Source organism: Mesitornis unicolor, unplaced genomic scaffold (assembly GCF_000695765.1).
Source record: "Mesitornis unicolor isolate BGI_N332 unplaced genomic scaffold, ASM69576v1 scaffold33210, whole genome shotgun sequence".
In the NCBI taxonomy this organism is placed as follows: Eukaryota; Metazoa; Chordata; class Aves; order Mesitornithiformes; family Mesitornithidae; genus Mesitornis; species Mesitornis unicolor.
Window position 1 is genome coordinate 8,791 of NW_010160861.1, and position 4,395 is coordinate 13,185.

Consider the following 4,395-nt stretch of genomic DNA (forward strand, 5'->3'; position numbering starts at 1 on the left):
CAGCACCCAGAGAGGCACAAAAAGCAAGCAAGGTAAATTTCAGGCTAGTTAGTCAGAATTCAACCACCTCTTCATGGAAGAATGGGAAAAACAGATTGAAGATACACTGGGGGCAGAGGCCTGCATGCTGCAGGGAAACCCCTGCTTGCTGCTGCCCGTGGAACCCAGGAGATCAGCCAGCTCTTGGACACCTTTATGTGAGGAGGGGAACACAGCACAATGTACCGCAGAGGTGCAATGCCGCCATTGAGGGCAGACACTCGCACTAAAAAGCTCTTAATTACAACTTGTTATGGAAATTTTGGTATTTTATTTTTAGTGTTTTACAGATACACATCTCACCAGAGGAGGTGTGCTGCTGCTGGTACAGGAACTGCTGTTGGCAAGGCTTGTGGTTACCCAAACAAAGCTTCTCAACACTTCGTCCTCCAGAAGTGTTGAAGTGTGCCACACCTAAAGACACCAAGAGCTGAAACTGGGGGAGGAGGTGACCTGTTCAGAGTCCAGCCTGGTACCTCTCACCCACACCCAAGTTCCCTGCTCTCTTCACTGCCAAAAGCCCAAACTATTGTTCCCACTTTTCAGACCTCAGCCCCACCCAGGCTGTTCCAGGCAGAGCAAACAGTGTCACAGGGCACTTTGGGAACACGGCTCTCTTGGGAAGGTAAAAGAGACTGCAGCTGTGCTGTGGGTTTGGGGAGGAAGCCCAGTGCCCTCCATTCTAAGCTTAGCTTGAGGGCGCACAAGGCAAGTACCAGATGATGAGGGGTGCTTCAGGAACAGGGCTCCTGTCTGTGTCTTTAACCTCAGCCAGGAACTTCCCAAAATGCTTGCACCCGTGCCTGCCCTGCTTACCCCTCGCTCTATCCTCACGCAGTTGCTCTGCCATAATCCTCTTAGCAGCGTGGTTCAGCGGGGCGGTGGCGGAGCCAGGATATGCCTCCAGCCTGTCAGTGCCGTGATGATATGGAGGATATCCGGATGATACGGCAATACCCTGAGTCAGGAGCAACCAGGCAGGAGGGAGCTCCCAGAGCCCCATATTGCCAAGCATTGCCTTCTGCTTGGCTGAGGATCTGGGCAGCAAACCCAGCTGCTGGGCTGGTTAAACCCAGAGCTCCAGCGGTGAGTCTGCTGCAGGGTGAGTAGTAGTGACAACCATGTCGTGGTGACAACCTTCTCCAAGCAGAAGGGCAGTTCTGTGTTAGCACAGAGCGGACAACACTGGCTGGTGAAACTAATGAGTCTGTTGAAAGCATGGGGCCTGACTGCATCTTGCAGATGTTGTGAGTTCAAGCAAGTCCCGTGTGATGCTGACTGCTCCAGCAGTGTCCCAGCAAACCATTGCGCGGGGTCCCTAAGGCCCAGCTTGCTCCTGATCACAGCCCAGCATCATATGTCCAATTGCTGCCATAGTTCTAGCATAACAGCATTTGGGACACACTTTACCACCCTGAAATGTTCTAGCACAGCATGGAGATGGGCAGAAAATAGTCCCTTTGCCATTCCTTAAGATGTGCATGCCTTGTTAAGGTCAGAAAGGCACTCTGAGCACCTCATCCTTCATCTGGAGTAGATGGAGATGATCCAGAGATGAGAAGGCTAGATGCCATGAGCTGCAAGGAAAGGCTGAAAGAATGGGGACTATCTAAAAGACCAGAGACTCAATAAAGGCCTTAAATGTATTTGTGGCAGATGCAGACAGGAAGGAGATGGACTCTTCTGCATGCTCAGGGCAAGAAGATACAAGTTTAAGGCTTGCTAGCAGTAAGATGGTGAAGCATGATTGTCTCAGGATCAAGGGATCTTCATCAGTGGATGTCCTCAAGACCCCAGGTGTAGCAGTTACTCCTGAAAACCTGCTGGGATGCAGAGCACAGGAGTGATCTGACAGAAGCTCTCTGTGCGGGAGCTGCACAGCAGCAGCGTAATTGCTGGTTCAGATGAAATGAAGCCGATTGTGCAACGCCCGCTGCATGGCCCAGAGCGTGCGCCGTGTTACGGGAACAATAAAGCTAATTCCAGATCTCACTACAGTCCTAAGCCCTGAATCACCAGGCAGGGGCAAGAGCAGGGAGGCACTCCCAGGGACGCAGGCAGCCCCGAGCCCCAACCTGCAAGGCTAAAAGGGATCGGCGGACAAGTTGGGACTAGCTCTGAGCAGCCTCCCTGTCTCATAGTCAGCCTCCCCAGCTGGCAGTGTCACCCGCCTTTCTTCATGTCCTGGGAAAGGCAGCTACACACCCACGGGAGTGAAATAAAACCGCAGCTGGCTAATTGCAGTGACTTCACGTCAGGGCTCTGAGCATGCCTGGAGTGAACAAGCTGCCTCCAGAAACGTGATGGAGGGGCTGAGCCTGCTGAGGTGTCCCCACACTCTCAGAGGCCGCCAGTGTGCAGCTCTGGTGGGCTGTGCAGGGGAACCAGCACTGCTTTTCCTCTTTTCCTGCAGCTCTCAGAGCTGGCAGTGACACAAGCACTGCAGGAACAGCCGGCAGCAGAAGTGCAATGAAGTCTGCACAGCTGGGTGGTGGTAGGGGCATGGGTTACCCTGTCAGGCTGGAGGGGCTCTGCATGCCCCAGGGAGGACTGTAGGCACCATGATGAGGCTGTCTCCATTCCTGGCCCTTTAGGCCTTTCTTTTCTTACAAGTTCTCAGGAACTGCAACAAAGCTGTGGTCAGCTCTGTTGCAATGTCACCGAGCATGGTCGTGTGAGCTGGCAGCGATGGGGCAAGAGGCAGTGACCGCTTCCCCACTGCTGTGAGCACACAGCTCCTCTGTGGGACTGTGGCCAAGCCCCCAGCCTCAGGCAGCAGAGGGGACACAGAGGATTCACCCACCCCTTTGAGGTAGATAAACCACTGCCAGCTGGGCAAGTCCAACATCCCCTTGGAAAGCCAACAATTCCTGACCAAGGAGCATCTTGCCAACAGCTCTTTTCTGTTCCGGTCTTTGGGGAGCAGTGGAGCCTCTGATGGCTGGACAAATGTGTGCAAGGGACATCTTTGGCACTTGGAAGTGTGTCGTATGCAACACAAACATTTTGCTGGCCCAAGAGCACAATGAGAGCAGAGCTGGGCCTGGAAGGCACTGGCCTGGAGTCATGGGGGTTGCTGTGGAGCCGTTAAAATTGGAAAGGAGGTGCTGGCACCTGACCGAGTGCTGGTGGATGTCAAAGGGAAGCAGTTAACGAGATTAAAGATGCATTTAATAACCCAGCCAGGCAATGGCTCCCAAGGTGCTCCTTGCCCGGACCTGTCTGTGTGCAGAGAGAGTGCAGTATGCGAAACTAGGGCTTTCGTCCCTGATCCACACAGAGCCGTGGGCGCTGAGAGCTGGTGGCCTCAGGTCATTGGGCTGACACCTTGCTTTTGATGGCTGTCCATGGTCTAAGCACGTATCTGAGAGCTTCCCAGCAGAGTTAAGCCAGATGATGAGGGGCTGTGCATGTAAAACAACAGCTCTTTGACAGGATTTCCCTGTTGTAAAGACTCAGGAACCCCAGTTTGCTGAGCTGCCATGCCTAATGGGGCCCTCCTCATTAGGATGAGCCATCCCCAGGTACCCTGTGCACACTGGGGCTGCTGTGCCCTTCTCTGTGACAGCATAGCCATCACATTACCATTTAATAGCCCTGCATTGGACACAGCCAGGAGGGCTTCACCACATTCCAGGCAGAGTCTGGCAGGAGCTGAGTACTGAGGGCTCCTGCATGTGTTGGAATACCCTCAGCATCAACACCAGGCATTTAATTAGCCATGGAAAACCCACTTCGCCAAGCCTGGTTTCATTCCCTGAGCTGACAGCTCTGTTTCTGGGAAAGGCAGAGATGACACCCACTGGTGGTGCAGATGGTGCCCGGGGGTGCACTGGTGCAGTGCCTGGCGCGGCAGCCTGGGATACCCCAGTGCTGTTTGGTGACGGTGGAGCATCAGCACAGGGCTTCTGTGGAGAACCCTGCCAGGTACCACTGCTCCAGCGCTTTAATCAATGGTCTTGATATGAATCCCAGATTACCGCTGATGAAGCGTGAGGGTGGAAAACTGATTTGCAGAGTAATAAGTGACAAGACTGCCCCTTCCTCCAAATTCCCAAGTTAATTTCACTGTATTAAAGCAATTTTTGCTACATTAAAGCCAATTTTACTGCAATATGGCCTTTTAATCAGGCAATTCTAAAACTAGTTAATTGTCCCCTTCACTAGCTATTTTCCCACCAAGGACAGCCTTATCCCAAATTTTTCTTAGCAAACATTTCTTATCACTGTGGGCCTTGCATCCACCCCTGGGGATTCCTACTACAAAGGCCCCTGGCCATATACCTCCTGGCTAACAAGAACGCATGTGCTAGTGATGCATCTGGTGTGTCCTTAGCAATGCAGGAATATAAAGAG